Source organism: Corylus avellana, chromosome 4 (genome assembly GCF_965113065.1).
Source record: "Corylus avellana chromosome 4, dhCorAvel1.hap1.2, whole genome shotgun sequence".
In the NCBI taxonomy this organism is placed as follows: domain Eukaryota; kingdom Viridiplantae; phylum Streptophyta; class Magnoliopsida; order Fagales; family Betulaceae; genus Corylus; species Corylus avellana.
In genome coordinates this window covers 20990855-21010707 of record NC_142493.1, presented here as the reverse complement: position 1 = coordinate 21010707, position 19853 = coordinate 20990855, and the positions used below count along the sequence as shown (strand labels likewise).

The 19853-nt window shown below is 35.6% G+C and overlaps 1 pseudogene; it reads right to left on the bottom strand.

The window, feature by feature from the left end:
• Positions 1-1544: 1544 nt before the first annotated feature.
• On the bottom strand, positions 1545-19853 carry LOC148586432 (TMV resistance protein N-like; annotated as a pseudogene).

Sequence of the window (19853 nt, the reverse complement as noted above, 5' to 3'; positions counted from 1 at the left end):
AAACCAATTAGTAACGTTTGGAATATGGGCGTTTATTGGAAAACATTACTAATATGAGGTGTTTTAGTGTTCAAACTCCCTATTCAAAAAAATAGGGACGTATGAGTAGTGTTACTATTCACACATCGCTATTCACGTGTGAACAAGGACGTTTGAATAGTAATACTATGCCAACTCTCAACAACTCCATTTTGCTGGGAAATGTGTAAACATGAGAGCCTATCTGTGGGAGGAGAGCTGGATATGATGAGCTTGATATTAGCCCCACCTCCCGTTAGATTGAGAAGTTGAAGGAAAATGTGGCATGGGATAAATTTCGTCTATACTCTATCCTTTGAGGAGCTAGGATGGTCCTCAATGAGAGATCCTGAACAAAAGAGCAATAAGGGAGAAATTCAATATATATATATATATATTATTGTCTCTTGTAAACTGTTTAAAAGAGATGAGATGCTTTTGAATTAAAGGGAGATGCATGATATTGTGCAGGAAAAAACTTGGAATTAGAAGTAAGGAATTGACATGAATCGATATGATGTATAGGCAGACTTTGGCCATTGTTGAGAGTAACACCATTAACATTACATCTCAAGTGAAATTTGTAGCATGTCACTTGCCTCCTACATTACACAAATTCTGCATAACGCACAAACCCAAAGCACAATGCAATCCATAAATATGCCTAGCAAGTCCTCTAGTATTATTTATCATTGCTAATGAATTTATGCCACAAAAACAAGTAAGAAAAAATCTATACAAATATGAACAAGACACTAAAATAAAGTAATATTAATTTGAAGGGCTAACAAAATCCGCTTGAATCTCCCCCTCCCTTTTTCCTCATGAGCCAAAATTCAATTGTAATGGTGAAAAAAAAAAAAAAAAAACCTGAATTATGAAATAAGAGTCTATATAAGTCAACCACTTACATATTATAGCCCAAGCTAGTGACTCTGTCCCAAATTTGTGATTGCCCTGCACAAACTTTCTCATGATCAAATGTTGAACATGTCCCACATATTCAAGTATGGAATCCCATTTTCAATTGGACCAAAAATCCGAAACATGACAAATCGTCTTCAAACCAGGAAGATTTGATCCATAATTAAGCGGGAAAATCAAGAAGTAGATGCTAGAGCATCTTTTAATAGCACTCTGAATCCACCCCATTCAACAATTAACCCTAAGCAAAATTAACAAGCATTATGGGGTCCTCAGAACGAGTGTAAAGAAGGTAGCTAGTTTAAGTTATGGGGATGATTTGATTGAGGTTGTTGTGATTCACCAAGAGCCATATCTTCTACATCTGAAGATTCTACCATGGTCAAATTATTTTGGAGCATTAAGGTTGAGGAATGCCTCTTTTGTTGTTGGTACCAAATGGATTCCAATTTGCCATCATCACAACATCTCTTAAAAAGTTGAATATCATCCATTAAAGCTGTCGGTTTCTCTTCTTGTCTTTGATCTAGATGGAATCCACAACTTTTAAAGAAAACTGACTTTGAAGGATTATAAAGTATATCCTCGCACTTAAATCTAACTCAAAAATTATTCATCCTCATCCAAGGATGGAGTGAACTATGGTAATGCAACCATACATGATCTGAGCAGGTTGAATTACATATAGTAAAAGACCGATGAGAATAGACTCGTTGATGATATGTGATGACTTCAACAAGAATTCGACAAGAAACATCTTCATGTACATCCTCATTTCCAATAATAGCAGAGAAATAAAATCGTGTATTTTTTCTATGCAAATTTATAGGCACATTGGTATCTATATCACACAAATTACTATTTGAAACCTTTTTACGATGGTTGAAGCAATTTGGAATCTTATTTCTCGGAAATATGCAGCCAAATTGATGGACCTTAAGATGTCCTTGTTACATGGATATGACAAGTTCTTAGTAATGCGACTTGCAAATCAAAGCACATACTAACATATGTGTGTGTGTATATATATATATATGAGAGAGAGAGATACCTCAATCGATAAATGAATTTGTATATCATTCTTTATATGCTCACACAGTCCAAGGCAATCAGACAAGTTAATCCATCCAACAAATCTTTTGAACCATGTAGGAAGGCTAACAATCGCGCTACCTGATAGATCTAGATGTTCCACACTAGAAGATAAATGTGAATCCATTACAATACTATTTCCAAGATTCAATGATTGCAATTCCGAAAACATTATTTCAACCATCACAGGCTCTGGTGGGCCCGGCGTATCAAATAATTGGAATCTTTTAGGTTCTTTTGGAAATATCGCCAATGACATGCACCCCCTAGCAAATACTTGTACTACATTTGGTGGAAGTTCTATAATTTCTCGAAGTTGCTTGCAATTTTCCAAACAAAGAATTTCCAATCCAACTAATATTTTGATGCATGGAGGAAGGGTAATAATATCACTCAGTGGTAGATCTAATTTTTTCAACGCAAAGCCACAATCAAATGTCCTTATGAAATTTGATTCTGATAGGGTACAACTACTAAGATCCAACTGTCGAAGTTTCTGAAATGCTATCGAGGAACAACCATTAGAATCACTTGTATTTGTAAAGGGCATGGATTGTCTATCATCTTCCACTTTCTTTAGAAACTTAACAACTTTTGAACCCTCAAGAGAAAGATACTCTAAATGTTGCAAATGAAAAATGCTATTTGGGATATTAATGAGGTTTGTGCAACTGCCTAGATCTAATGTGTCAACCCTAACAAGGTAACCAATGGATGAAGGCAGTCCTTTTATGATAGAACAACCATTAAGATTGAGAAGCTCTAAATGTTGCAAGTGATAAATGCTATCTAGAAGATTCGTAAGGTTTGTGCAACCTCCTAGACATAGATGTTTAAGTCCAATGAGGTACCCAATGGATGTAGGTAGTTCCTCTATACCAAATTCTTCAAAGTTGATGTACTCTAAATGTTCTATTTGACATTCAATTTCGGGAAAATTCTTAAGCCTTGAGCAACAACAAAGGACAAGAACTTTGAGAGATCTCAACTTGACGCTTCTAGGAAAAATCCTAAGATTAGAGCACTGTGAAAAACTCAAATCAACAAGCTTATCAAGGAATCCAACAGAACGATAAACCTCAACTAAACCTACACAATCATCAAGAATCAAGCTCACTAAATCCGAGACTCTTGAAACATCATGAGGTGGCTATTAGGCATACTTAGCAAAACAAGGTTCTTTCCCCGAAAATTGGATGGCAAAGATTCTCCAAGATATTCAGGTCAATCAAGCAATCTTAACTCATTAGAGATAAAATTAAGCTCTTCAGAAAAATTTGCATTACAGTTTATAAATATTCTGAGCATTTTCATCTTCTTGAAGGCTTTAGGATTCAAGTGTATCAGGTTTGGTTCACGCAAATTAATCAATATGCCTTCAACTTTGTCGGTTCCCTAGCAAGACAATGTATAGTTAAGTGTACCAACAAAATCATAACATAAAGTTCTCTATGTTTTAACACTTGCTAGAATTATAATTCTTGACTTGATAAAATTTAAATATAGTTTATATGTATGTATTTATTACAAAGATTATACGCCATTGTTTGTGATATATATATATATATATATATATATATTTTACACTAACTAATAAAATTACTCATTTTACACTAACTAATATATATATATATATATATATATATATATATATATATTCAAAATGAGTAATTTGTTTTCATTAGTGGAATATCATATATATATATTCAAAATGAGTAATTTGTTTTCATTAGTGGAATATCCTAAAGTGGCTCATCATAACATTCTCAAAATTAATTTTTCTTTTATATATATTTACAAATTACCGTTACTTGTTCATAAAATAAAATGCAAGATATTCATAAAAACTATGCACATCTTTGAAATAAAAAATAGTTACCAATATTTTATTAGTTAGTGTAAAATGAATAACAAATTATTTAGAGTGACTCCATGTATGGTAAAATTTTGAAAAGATAAAAAATGAGAATCTATTTGGTGGGGGCCACATTTTAAAAATGTGTTGCATGTGTGGTCCCCAAATAAAAATTGGTTTGGTAATATTTTGAGAAATGTTTTAGAAAAAAAAAATTGAGAAATATTTCTACAATATAAAATAAAAATTAAAAAAAGTTATTTAAAAAAAAAAAAAAAAAAGTGTTGCTCAATGGTTGTGGTAGACACCATGGTGTTTATCATTTATCAAGCAGCTCGACGGCCACCACTAAGCTACCAAATGCTTCTAACAGCCTCCGCATGCTCCTTGATTTGTTTGATGGTCATCTTCGAGTTGCAATCAAGCGATCACAAAACCACCCAATTTTTATTTTTATTTAAAAAAAAAAACTTTTACTGTTTTTAATTGTTATACATATAATAAACACCCCTTGACCTAACAGAACAAAAAAATAAAATAAAATTGCATCCAAACAATCTTTTCCCTGAAAAAATTGCACCTCATGGGGTTGTTCAGCTACCCTTTACATTTTAGGTTTTTCGTTTTTAAAAAAATAAATTAAAATAAAATTTTTTATATTATTTTGGTTTTAAGAAACCTAAGGGTATTATAGGCAGATTAATAGAAAAAGTGTTCACATGCATGGGACATGACCACTTTTCCAAACAAATAGCATCCATCCAAATAGACGGCAGCCTCTAACAAAGTGGCTTAAACGTAATTAATTAGTAGTTTAATGAACATTAGTGTCGCAACTATCAGTTCGTGAAGCTTTATAAGAAATGGTTGTTAGTTAAGGGTGTTAAGGTATACTTAACCCTTAATAATTATAAAGGTTAGTTTTGGTTTTTCAAGGGTCAAAACAATGATAGTTTCGGAAGACTTTGGCCAAATATGGTTTTTCCATCCAAACAAACGTTTAACCCTAACATAGGGGTTTAATTACTACCAAATGGTAGTTTGATGTATCTAAGCGTCCCAACTATTAGTTCATAAGGCTAAATCATAAATGACTATTAGTAAAGGGGCCAAAGTATATTTATCCATTTATTTTCTAAAAATTATATTTAAAATTTTTAAAAAGTTCATTGTAATTTTTACATTTTTGTTTTCTTTTTTCTTCGAGTTGAGGTTAACCTCACATGTTCTCCTTCTATTATGAGCATAATTTGTCATGAATATTCAACCCTTGAAGTCCCATAAACATCTATCTTCAATCAAAATTGTTATTTTTTAAATCTTAAAGGAAATTTGTATTCTATAATCCTAAGAGAGGTCATGATAAATAAACTATCATGTTATCTAAGAACAAACTTATAAATAGTTCTACATAGATATAGCCAATTAAACAATTAGACTCTATTATCATTAATAATTATGGTATAAATTTAATTTGGTTTTGAAATTCAATTCATTCCACTTATTCACTTCTTTTGTGCAACATATATGTATACACACACATACATATATTTGCCTGTAACTTTTCAGCCTTTTTTATGTGACAGAAAAAAAAAAAAAAAAAAAGTTCAATATTTTTCTAGTAGCTTAACTCTTAAAAATGAAATAAATGTAAGATTAAAAATGTATTGTTAACATAATTCTTACTGTATTTGGATCGAGGACATGACAAACATCATCATGAAAGTATGAAACCATAATTTACTGCGCTTGCCAGGTTCTTTAGGTGATTCTTGTCGAACAATATCTCTACCCATTTCTTGCAGCAAGTCATGCATAATTAATCTCTCAAACTTATCAATATATATGAGAGACTTATCCACAAGTACATTTATACCAAAATTTGGATAGAAACCACACTTGTCTACTACTTTTTAGATATAACCTACTTTTTGTCCTTCAAAAATACATGCAATGTCAAGGAAAATATCCTTCTCAAAATCCTCCAACCCATCATAACTTAGTCTAAGTATTTCTTGAATTTTTTTATTAGGAATTGTTTTATACTTATCTAATGCAATTTTCCATTCATGCAAGCTTTTACCATATAAATCCGAACCAAGCACTATTAAAGCCAGTGGAAGACCCCCAGTATAACATATTACATCTTCTATGAGTTCCACAAAATCGTAGTTAAGTATGTCCTTTTTGAAGGCATTCCAACAAAAGAGTTGACGTGCTTCATTGTGATTCATCTCATTCACTCAATATGCTAAATCAACTTCATGTGTATGAAGTAAATGTTTATCTCTTGTTTTTATGATGGTTCTACTTCCTAAACCAAACCAATTGCCTTTTCCAGCTAATTTTTCTAATTGGTCTGACTCATTCGCATTATTAAGAACTATAAGTACCCTTTTCAAGCAACACATCTTCTCTATCAAAGTAATTCCTTAATCAACATTATCAACCATTGGACTTGAACTTTCTAGGATTTTATAAAGAAGTTTATTTTGCAAATTGACCAAACCCTTTTGGCAAGAAGTATTTGTAATGTTTTCAAGAAAACAAGTACTTTCAAATTTAGAACCAATCAAGTTGTATATGGCTTTGGCGATAGTTGTCTTACAAATTCTACCAATTCCGAAGATCCCTACCATGCATGTGCTATCACTCTTTTCTATATCTAAAAGCAACTCTACATCTTCTACACGGGAATTTATTCCAACAGGATATTGGGCAACATGGAAGTATGTCTTTTTTACTATTATCGAATTCACCCATTCAATGATTTCGTGAATAAATTCAGGTTCATTCCTACCAATAAAAAAATATAACAAAACATCTAATTAATGACATTCTTTCACATTAAAAATATAGGCATATTTAAAATATTAACGCAAAATAGTTCACATGCGTGAAATCAAGTGTATAAGTACTATAATTAGGAGAAAATAATAAAAAGTAATCTAGAAGTAATGCGCAAGAGTGGTTAGAAGTACTTGTTCCCCAAAGGCCTCCTTGACAAATTGGCCACTTATGTTAGGACTGTCTTCCACCTCTGCACCTTGATTTCATCATCCTTGAATCTTTCTTCAAACTTAGCGAATGCTTCTCCAATACTATTAGTTTGATTCCATACTACCAACGTATCACTACAAAAATCAATATTTTTTTTAACCATTGATTTCTGACGTGTGTCAACGGTTAAAAATGCGGGTGTTAAAAAATTCAAATTTTTAACGTGTCAATTTTAAAACGTCAAAAATTTCTGACGTGTCAGAAACTGAAACGTCAAAAAATAAAATTTGACGTTACAGTTTTTCCACGTCAAAATTTATTGACGTGGTGAAAATGCCACGTCAATAAATTTATTGACGTGATGAGTTTCACCACACCAAAAAACTTTATTGACGTGGTGAGTTTCACCACGTCAAAAACATTTTTGACGTGGTGAAACTGCCACGTCAAAAAAAATTTGACGTGGCACATGGTTTAACACATCAGTAATTATTGATGTCAGAAACCTACCACATTAATAATTTTTAATTTTTTTTTCATTTATATATTTTCTGAATTATTTGGGTTTATACCCAGATTTACGTGTTAACCTGATAGATCCAATACATATGAAAATCAATTCAATCCAATATCCAATACATCCAATCCAATACATTCAATTCAATCCAATATCTACATTTATATTATCCAATACATCCAATCGAATCTAATATATTCAATTCAATCCAATATCTACATTTACATCCAATATATCCAATACATGCAATCCAATACATATATACATCCAGCCAATACATATACATTCAATCCAATACATATACACATATGAAATTCCAATTCAATTTGCATATTAATCTAATACATATGAAATTTCAACACAAACCAACACATCTATTACGTACAATTGTATACAAATATTTAAATCGAAATATTTTCGATACAATACAAATATAGACAATTGTATATCTACTACAAATATCTACATCGAAAATAAGTTCCAACATAACAAAAAACAAATATACAATCAAATTATCTATGCTTCATCTGCTACAAATATACAACACAAATAAGTTTCAATTAGTATCAACAAACATATAGTTTGATTTAACTATATACATCAACAAATAGTAACAAAATATATATAAAACTTAACAAATAGCGATGAAAAACCACTTGCTCAGTCCAAGTCAACATAATCACCCCCCAACGCCTTATCTGCATTACCTGCAAATGAGTTGTGAACCAATGATAATCAATAAAAAAATACAAAACACAGATATACAGTGATGTAAATATACGTTAGTTCTAAAATGAACCACGGGAACAATGCATTGCTAATTGAGACTTTTGTGGAGACATAATTCTAACCCTTAAAGTGATCGATACAGGCTATAGTCATGTTAACAGAAGAATAACAAAAACAACACAAATATAGCATTACCTCTGTCGAGCGCGGATCCAAAGGTTAACACGAGCATGGCCTCAAGCTGGCGAAAATGGGCCTCAATCATTGGATCTTTTTCTGCCCTCTGAGCTTTTGTTCTTCAATATGTTTGGCCATCTCATCCATCGCTACTCATTGTTGTGCCATCTCCTCTTCAAGTTCTCTAATCCTACCAGTCATCTGTGAGATTGAGGAGTTCCCAGGGTTCTGTGATCGTGCTTGGGATGGTGTATAGTATGAGTATATGCTGCTCCGCACAAGTAAAACATTTAGACCCACCTGTCGAACCCTGCCAGCGTGCTTAGGCTTATTTCCGTGCGTCGGAGCATACGCGTCATTGGGTGCCCACCGTACTGTCTCTTCAATCACGCTCGACGTCAATGCAGGGTCAGTAGGTATCAGTTCCTTCATCCTCTCCTGTATGTTAAATAAAAAGTTAGTGTCTCATATAAAGAAGGTTAATCATAAATAATTTATCAAAAGATATATCGGTGAGTACTTACACATATCTCTCCGATCACATCATTTGGATAGTCACCATCCTTCTTCTTGTGTGTCGAGATGTAAGATTGCACTCGAGTATGAGGAGTACCCAAAGATAAGGTTTGCATAAAAAAACAAAAAACATAAACGTACAGTTATATATATATAAACAAAAAAAAAAAAACATAAACAAATAAATAATTTATCAAAAGATATATCAGTGAGTACTTACACATATCTCCCCGATCACATCATTTGGATAGTCACCATCCTTTTTCTTGTGTGTCAAGATGTAAGATTGCACTCGAGTAGGAAGAGTACCCAAAGATAAGGTTTGCATAAAAAAAAAAAACAAAAAACATAAACGTACGGTTATATATATATAAACAAAAAAAAAAAAAAAAAACATAAACATACGGTGTGTGTGTGTGTGTGTGCGCGCGTGTGTGCGTGTGGTAAATGAGACACATACCTCTTTATGTGTCACCCTAGCAAAGCTCCTCGACCCGGAATAGCGAAGTGTGTTGTTTAATGCTCGCAATCCCTTCATATACGCAGCATACTCCTACACAAATACTATTCTTAATATGTCAGCCTTAACACAATTACAATTATTGAAACTACACTCGTAACTTACTTAATTCTTCGAGTCGCACCATTTTTCCAACAACACATCCAAGTCGTAGGGGTCATATTTTTAAACGAAATTTTGACCCATTCTCACCTTCACGGTGTCAGGAGTATCGCCCAACTGAATTTTCATCACATCTTTCATTGAGTGTCTCCAACTCTTTAGCTTCACGCCCATATCTCACAACGCGTTCTTTTTTATCGCATCGAGATTGTACTCAGGTGGGATGTAGAAGTCCGCCTGCACAAGTTAAAAAAATAAAATGTATAATTCATGCATCAAGGGCGTTTGACATAATGAAATACACATACTAAAATATAACATATAGTTTAACCATACCATCAAGACGTCCCATATATCCTCCTTCGTACGGGACAGTACCTCCGTCCAGTCGTCCCGTAATCTAACATAATTCTCGCTCCTTATAATGTTGCCGGTTGTCCTTCAGAATTTCAACCCGCTAAATTCTACAGGCTGTCACACTCTTTTGTATAGGCACACGACCCTTTGCCCGCTAAGGACATCCCATGTCTTGTTCGATGCTTTAATGGTTACCACTTGAATATGGGTGCGCCCATCTCGACCGATGCCTAACACATTAATTATTACATTTATTAATTATTTGGAATTCAATACTAACTACATAACTTATATACGTATTCATATTGGTATTTGAAGCATATATACTTACTTATTGTCCGAACCTAGTCGTTGCGCAACACTTGTGGAGCAAGGTCATCGGGCTGCGAGTCATGCATGGCACCTGTCCCATCATCCACTTCCTCCAATGCCTGTCTTGCTGTCCTCCGGTTGCTGTGGCTCATTGTAGTTCAAACCTATGTTCTCGTCGGGGGGGAATACCTGCTGTACATGGCCATGTGAACATATCCTTAACTCGCTCATCGTAGGCAGCGGACTAGGTGTATGATACTCTCCATCCATGTCGTATGGAGACGACTGAGACTGATACCCTAGCTAGGTCTGCCCTTCCACATGCTCTGAAAGTACTGGTCTATACCCTTGGTCAGATGATGTCGACCCATGCGCTTAGACATCGACTCTACAAGTGGGGACCTTTGTCGTCTAGTCTTTCCCATGGTACTCATATCAACCTGTGAATCACATCACACATCCAATTAATTATGTATACAATAGATAAAATATGTATCACAATTACCAATCAATGTAGAAAGAAATAACAGAAAACAAGTCAATTAATGTGAACTATATATATAATTTTATTTTTTTGAACCACATACGATTATATTGGATTTAAGTATGGTCGGACGTATTTAATGTCATCCTACGGATCCACTTCATTATTGCTGGTCAATAGGAGCGGCTCATACTCGTGGTAGTTGGCACATTCATCATCAGGATCTTCACCCTAACCAACGTCGTATACGTTTCTAGGTTTAGTCCTTACAATGCAAGCCCAATCAAGGTCCCTTTTATCTTCGACATAAAAGACTTGGTCAACTTGTGACGTTAGCACATACGGCTCATCAGTAATTTGCTGTCCTCGATGGACAAGGTTTTTAAAGCTGACAAGCATCATGTCATACTCGTCTACCTTGTACCCTCTGTCCCTCGTGTTGTCCGCCCAATCACACTTGAACAGAATGTACTTGGCCCTGTCGAAGTATTCCACCTCAATTACTTTCGTTAACTTCCCGTAATACGTTTTGCCATCAACAATCAGCACGCACACGCTACTGTTCTACGTCCTTTTTTCGGTATCGAATGCAAGAGTGCGAAACAGTTTCCTGTTAACCACATATATGTTATATCTGATAGCTGTCTCCTTCGGCCCTTTACATTGCATTAGCAATTTGCCACCTATTTTCTTTCTGGGTCGATCGTCCAATCAATTGACCTGCGAGTATATTACGTACAATTTACCATAAAAAAGTTAGTTTTGTTAGTTGTTATGAACCAGAAGTAAATATAATCGGATTGTAATAGTTAAACATCACGGTACCTATCGCAGAACAGCTCATGATGTTGGGTTTCCAGCTAATCCTCTGTCGTTCGCCCCCTATCGCATGATCGCCTAAGTGTATTCATGTGCATCCTTCAATTCGAAATTAGTTCTATTATAATTCACAACTAATGATGCAAGGTGATATTGAACTTGCATAGACTATTAACACGACTTACGTCCTCAATTGAAGGAACTCGTCCGAGTTAAACATAATGTATCGATGAACCATCCATGTTTCTTTGAGCCCTATTGTGAAATGTTGTGCATTATCTAAATACCTCAAGTAGAACGCCATCAACTCAATTGCTATGTAGCCCTCCGGAATGCTACCCTCAAGAACCGCTTTATTGCGCACATTAGATTTGAACTCCCAAGGCTCCTACATATGAACATAATTCATTCATTACAGTTAGTGACAGTATTATAATTGAGGGAAAATAAATTGATGAATAAGCGTAAAGTTCTTTTACCTCCCTGCCAGATACATCCACCTATACTGTATCGATCCACCGAGTCGGCATTCACGGACAAGATGCACGACCAAGTGAACCATGATGGTAAAAAAACTAGGGAAAAAAGACATGTTCCATCTTGCACAAAGTAATACAAACGTCACTATCTAGTTAGTCTATATCCTCTTGTGTCAATGACAATGAACATAGGCCCCTAAAGAATGCAGACATCCCAACAAGTGGTCTAACTACGTTACCTGGCAGTGATTCATGCAATGTAATAGGGAGAAGTTATTTCATAATAATGTGACTGTCGATATCGTACGATCCTTAAGTCGTACACATCGGGAAATGTTCGAGGCATATATATCTGGCACCCTTACATTTCGAAACGCTTTCCAAAAATGTGTTTTCTCGTCCTTAGACATCGTGTTGCAAGCTGGGGGTATATAGGTTTGACCATCTTCGCCCGTGTACAAATGAAGTGCATGTCTCAACCTCATTTCTTGCAAGTTTGTGCTGGCTTGAAGGATGTCCTTCGTTTTCCTTGAAATGTCCAGTATTGTGCTAAGTATGTTGTCCATTGCATTTTCTCAATGTGCATGACATCAAGGTTGTACCGCAATAAATTATCTTTCCAGTACGGCAACCTAAAGAAAACACTTTTCTTCTTCCACAATACATTAGCAGTCTCTCCTCCTCGTTCTATAGGCCCACTCTTCTTCCACTTCTTGTCTTTTTTCTTAGTATCTGTCTTTGCCTTACCAGAATCCTCATCCCCAAATATCATCTCTTCTAATTGTTTCAGGATTGCATCTCCACTTGGCACATCGAGGGCACATTCTAGTTCTTACTTGCCGTCAAATGTTCTTTTGTTCCTCCTCAATGGATGATCCATGGGCAAGTATTGTTTGTGCCCCATATAACAAGATTTCTTGCCGTGTTTTAACTTTCTAAACCTTGTCGAGTGCATATAGCAAGGACATGTCTTCTCACCCCTGTTAGGCCACCCGGATAAATCTGGTTATGTCGGGAAGTCATTAATTGTCCAGTCGAGTGCATACAGCAAGGACATGTCTTCTCACCCCTGTTAGGCCACCCAGACAAATCTGCTTACGCCAAGAAGTCATTAATTGTCCACATCAAGTGTGCTTGCAACATAAAGTTATTTTTTTTGGAGACGTCAAATGTGCGTACCCCTACATTCCATAGTTCCTGTAACTCCTTAATTAAGGGTTAAAGATAGACATCTATATCCATTCCAGGTGACTTTGGGCTCAGGATAATCAGGGATAGTATAAAAGACGTTTGTTTCATGCACGTCTAAGAAAGCAAGTTGTACAGTACAAGCATTACAGGCCAAGTGATGTGGGATGTGCTCATGTTCCCAAATGGATTAAACCCATCCGATGTTAGTCTAAGCCTTATGTTCCTGCTGTCCACTGAAAAGTCTGGATGTAAATTGTCAAATGCCCTCCATGCTTCGCCATCGGCCGGATGCCTCAATACACCGTCCTTAGTTCGGCCTTCTACATGCCACTTCATATAAGGGGCAGTATGCTCTAACATAAACAGCATCTGTAGTCGTGGTATGAGTAGAAACCACCGCAACACCTTAACCAGGCGTTTCTTACTCGACGATATGGGTTGACCATCCTCATCTAAATGAATTTCATCATTTCACTTAGATATTCCACAAACAGTACATGAATCTAAATCCTTATTGCTCTTCCAGAATAACATACAATCATTATTACACTCCGGGATCTTCTCATACCCGAGTCCCATGTCCCTTATAAACTTTTTCACCTCAAATGTATTAACTGGCAAAGTTTGATCACTTGCAGGCAGCAATTGATTGATGAATTCAAGGAAAGACGAGAATATCGCATTACTAAATTCGCCAACGCATTTTAAGTTGTACAGTAGCACTAAGCTTGCTATGTTTGGTCACATCATGAAGTGGCTTCTCTACCTTTTTAAGAAACTTGTAATATTTTAGTACGTCACCTTCAGCGGCTTCTTCATTCACAGTTTCTTCATTCCCCTACACCACCACTTGAGGTTTACAATTGTCTTCCCTGACATCGTGCATGCTGAATAGATCACACAACATTGCGTGCATGTTTCCATCTTGTTTTTTGCTTATACCTGCATCTGTGATCATGGTAGTCGAATTAGAGACTGCAACAGACATGCTTCTTACCATGATAATACCGGTTTCTATATGCAGTCATTATTCTTACCCCCTATCAAGTGGTCAAATACAAAACCTGGGGGATGGCACTGCTTATTTCGACACGCCTTACAAGGGCAGTGAATTTTTCCATCAAGGATTGTACAGTTAATAATTGCGAAGTCCACGAATAATCTACACATGTCTCTGTATTCACTCGTACCTCTAGACTTTGTTATCCAACTCTTGTCCATAGCTTTAGTTACTAGAACCCTAATTGAATAAAATAAATCTAGGTTAGTTAGTTAGTTGTTATTTTTTTAGTGTAATTCTTTAATTACATCGTTTCAATTTTTTGTTTATTTTTAGGGAAAAATATAAAAAAGCTCCTCAAACTACCGGGCGTTTTCGATTTAGCCCCCTGATGCTCCAAAAGTCATAAAGCAGCCCCCCAAACTACCAAAGTATTGCATTTTGGCCACTCTGTTAGTCAAAACCGTCAGTCTGGACGGAAACTGTAAAACGACGTCGTTTGGTTACGAGTAAGTTACTAAAATGCCCTTGTATGTATTTTTTTTTTTTTTTTTTTTAAAGAAGGAGCAAAACGATGCCGTTTTGCTCCAAAAAGGGTTCACTTACCCTAATCAAAACGGCGTCGTTTTGCTTAGTGGTAAGGATTAGTACTGACAAAATAAAATCAAAACAAAACCAAAAAAACAAATTTGCGTTAGCGAACCCACCCCCATCGGCGCCGGAGAGCATACAACCGGTCAGCATCGCCGGCCAGCGAAAACCAGCTTTCCGGCCCCAAAAAATCACCAGCTTTCTTTTTCCCAAACCCTCTTTTCTTTCTCCCAAACCCACTTCTCATCATCCAAAAAAAAAAAAAAAAAAAAAAAAAAGGGCTAGTGAAAAAACAAGAAAAAACAAAACAGAAAAAATCAACAAACCAGAAAAACAAATCCCAAACTCCAAATCCCCTCTTCTTCCCAAACTCCAAATCCCAATCACCCGAACCATGAGAGACCCAACAAAATCAACAAAAAAAAATTTTTGCAATCAGCTACATCAACAACCCAGTCAGAAATCCGGCAAGACCCAGCGAAACCCAGCAAAATCCGGCAAAACCCAGCCTCAAAACTCGTTTCTAATTCCTCAAAATCGTTTTTGGATTCAAAATTAAAACCTAGAGGGGAAGATTAACCGTTAGGAAATTTTATCACCCTAAAGGTATCCACCGGAGAGGGCCGCCGGCTGGAGAAAGGAGACCCGTGGGTCTGCCGGCGTGACCCAGAGAAGAAAGAAGAAGAGAAAGTGGGAGAGAAAGAGAAGTGCTGCAAATTTTCGGTGAAAAAGAGAGAAGAAGAGAAGGTGGGAGAGAAGAATTAAGTGTATTAGCTTGTACAGTTTTTTTTTTACATTTTATTTGCAAGTGGAGTACCCCACATCTTTTCCCACTTCATCACCAACCTACCTGCAATTCACTCTGTCGTGTGAAGTACCTTCCTGTCCACAAGGTCCAAGAAGAAGGTTTCTTATGTTTGAGGGAGACGATCGGCTGGATGAGGAAGACGGGACCGGCTACGCAAAGAATATTAATCCTTACCACTAAGCAAAACGGCGCCGTTTTGCTTAGGGTAAGTGAACCCTTTTTGGAGCAAAACGGCGTTTTGCTCCTTTAAAAAAAAAAATACATACATATAAGGGCATTTTAGTAACTTACCCGTAACCAAACGACGTTGTTTTGCAGTTTCCGTCCAGACTGACGGTTTTGACTAACGGAGTGGCCAAAACAGTTTGGTAGTTTGGGGGGCTACTTTATGACTTTTGGAACATCATGGGCTAAATCGAAAATGGCTGGTAGTTTGGGGGGCTTTTTTTATATTTTTCCCTTATTTTTAACAAATAAACGCATACATTTGGTTTTAATTATAATATTTACATAATCTAAATTTGCAAAACCTAAACAAAATTAACATCCAAGTTTAAATGCATTTGCTTTATATGAGGACCCTAGATAAAATAGATCTAGCTAGCTAGCTAAGTTATTTGTTTGTTGTTGTTGTTTTTTTTTTTTTTTTGTCCCTTTTTTATGACATTTACATAATCTAAATTTGTAAGACCTATATTCATTTTTTATATATGGGAACCCTAGATAAAATAGATCTAGCTAGTAGGTTATTTGTTGTTGTTATTTTTTTTTTTTTCGTTTATTATAACATTTATGCATTTGTTATATATGGAGATCCTAGATAAAATAAATCCAGCTAGCTATGTTATTTTTTGTTGTTTTTTTTTCGTTTATTGTAGCATTTATGCATTTATTATATATGGGGACCCTAGATAAAATAAATCCAACTACCTATGTTATTTGTTGTTGTTTTATTTTTATTTTTTTTCGTTTATTATAACATTTATGCATTTGTTATATATGAGGACCCTAGATAAAATAAATCAAGCTAGCTATGTTATTTGTTTTCTTTTGTTTTTGTTTTTTTTTTTTTTTTTTTAACATTCACACATATATTTATTCTAATTTTTCAAAACCTAAACAAAATTAAAGTCCAAAATGGATATGCATTTGTTATTTGTTATTATTATTATTTTTTTGGTTTTTTTGTTTTTTGGTTTTTCTTTTTGTTCTGATAACGTACATTTGCAAAACCTACACAAAATTTAGGTCTAAATCTAAATGCAAAAACCTGCACAAAAAAAAAAAAAAAAAAAAAAAAAAAACACCTAATTTCGAACAATTTACGTAGGTAATTTTGCATGCATGCATGTTCATATATAACAATTCCACCATACAAATTAATTAGACAAATTCATAAATTAATACAAAACATATATCTCAAACAAATAAATTAATTAGCTAACATGTAAAATTAATTTGCTAATAACTACATCAATTAATATATAATAATATACACTATAAATTTTATATATATATACCTGATCAAGAGAGGCCGAAGAATCGCCGGAAGGAGAGCTCGTGATGGCCAGAGGGAGGAGCAGCGGCGATGGCTGGTGATAGAGAAAACCAGTGAAAGAGAGAGCGGGTGAGAGAGAGAATGGCCAGCCAGTACTGAGCTAGCTAGCTAGTGAGAGAGAGAACGCGGGTGAGAGAATGCGTGTGAGTCGATTGACAGAGATGAAGAAACGATCGAGTAACCGGCCGGCAGTGAAAAAAAATGGGTCGGAGGGGAGGGTTGTGGCGTGCGGGGAAGAAAGAAAGAGAAGAGGAAAAAAAAAAGGGTGGTAGCTAGCTTCGTGCATTCCCGAGGAAGTTTCTTGACGTGTCTACACAAGACACATCAAGAAATTCTTGACGTATTACATGTGGCACGTCAAGAAATTCTTGATGTGTCACATGTGACACATCAAGAATTATTGACGTGTCATAAGTAGACACGTCAATAATTGAAAGATAAATTTTTAAATTTTTAATTTATATAATTTATATAATTTTTTTTTTGTCTTATATTTTTTATAAATACAATATACTTAAGACTAATTAGAGAACAAATAAATTAATATTCTAAATTGTTAATAATAAAATCTATTTTTTCGTGATGGCTCAATAATCCACTCATCGAGAATCAGATCGAGCTTCCAGGCATTTCTACTATAGGATCAATGAACAATTGAGATAAGTCAAGGACTCGCCGAACTAGAGTGGTGCACAACCGGAGGTCAAGTTCGATGGCGGTTACGACACCCTCGCACTTCTTCAAGATCATCCTCTTCTCTACTGCAAAATTCACGATAAGAAACTGATACTCCCTTCCTTATAATTGCTTGCTTGTTGTTTCTTTGTCTTTTTATTACTTTAATATTCTAGCATGTAGTGTATTAATGGTAGTACGATATTAATACATTGCATGCCAAAATATTAAAGAAATGAAATGTTTATTTTGGCACTTGAAATTAACAAGAAACACATATTTTGTGTTGGCCAGGTTCATGTGGGGTTTACGGGTCTTAAATGTATTCAGTAATTTATTTTTTAAAAATTAATATGGCTATTATATTAATATTATTAGAATGATTTATAGATAAAATGCACCATATATTTTTTCAAGAAATCATGATAATATTTTGAATCATGTATAATTATACGTATATATTGTATACCAATTAATTTTTACTACCTAATTTTTTTTTTTTTAACTACATATTGTATAATTAATATGATTGAAATTAATTAAAACTAATTATAATTATTGACGTGTGAAGTAATAGCACGTCAATAATTATTGACATACCTTTTCGCACGTCAATAAATTATTGACGTGGCGTTTCCATACGTCAGTAATTTTTGACGTGTCATAATGGCACGTCAATAATTATTGACGTGGCATTTCAACACGTCAATAATTATTGGTGTGGCATTATGACATGTCAATAATTATTGACGTGGCATTTCGACACGTCAATAATTATTGACGTGGCATTTCGACACGTCAATAATTATTGACGTGTCGAAATCCGCCACGTCAATAATTATTGACGTGTCGAAATCCGCCACGTCAATAAAGTGTTTATTGACATGTAACTTTCGCCACGTCAAAAATTATTGACGTGGCAAACATGATTTACTGTTTGCCACGTCAAAAAAAATCCTTGATTTTTGTAGTGGATCTACATCGTAAAGAGAGGTGCTGTTGTTCGGTCGTGGCAGAAATCAGGGGGTTTTTGCCACCAATAAGAAGTTGCCACCTAATCCAATCTTATCAAATTTAAGTTTACAAAATAAACACAATTACACCTGATTATTGACTAAAAATATTAATAAATTGTTTAAAATAAAAAAATGGAAGGCCCAAGGGAGGAGGAGCAGCCACCCCATTGCTACTGGGGTGGTCGGCGCGGCCACCCCCGTAGCCATGGGGTAGCTCGCCGGCCACCCCAATAGCCATAGGGTCCCTCGCCGACCACCCCATTTCCTATATCTCTCAGGCGCCAGCACCTGCACCATATTTCTCTCCTTACTCACTATTTTTCTTCCTCCCCCTTAAATTCACTCCCAAATCTCTCTCTTTACTTCTCCCTTTCTCTGAAACCTTCTCTGCCTCCCACGCTCTCTCTTTTCTCTCTTTATCTTTTACTCCCTCTCTGTTTCTCTATTTTTCTTAATCTTCTCTACCTCAACATCCCGAAATTTCATGCCATGGCCACCAGTAAAAACGTGGCCACCGGAAGTCCCATCGCCACCGCCGTCCTGGGACCCGTGGAGGATCAAGCGGTTGGACCCAATTTGAGTTGGAACCGGGAGTGGGATGAGTAGGAGGACGAATCGCTGATGGATCCAGGAGATCGGTGGCTGAGGGCTGTGAGGAGGATAAAAATCAAGTGTTTTGTTCTCATTGTATTTTCTTGCTCCAAGTTGATTTGGCATTCATTTATTGGTGGGCAAAAAATCCCCCTTGTTTGCCACGACCGGACTGAAGTTATTCCCCATCGTAAAACAACGGTAGAACATGCCCCCTCACTCGAGGATCTTTATTAGCTCATCTAAGTACCATCGGGATGATGCGTAGTTTTTAGAGAATACAATAATTGAAATCTCTGACGCTTCAATGGCCTCGAGAAGTGCTGGTGAAATTTCCTCTCCACTTCTAAGCTTGTCATCCATGAAGGTGTTGATTCCCTTTCAACGCAAATTTGTGTATAGATGGGTAGTAAAATTTTTGCGAGTACCTTCGCCTCTAGAACTCAAGAATACATTGTAAGCTCTCCAAGATATGTAAGAGGAAAAGGAAGAAGAAGACGAAGAAGCTCCACGGAGGGCCAT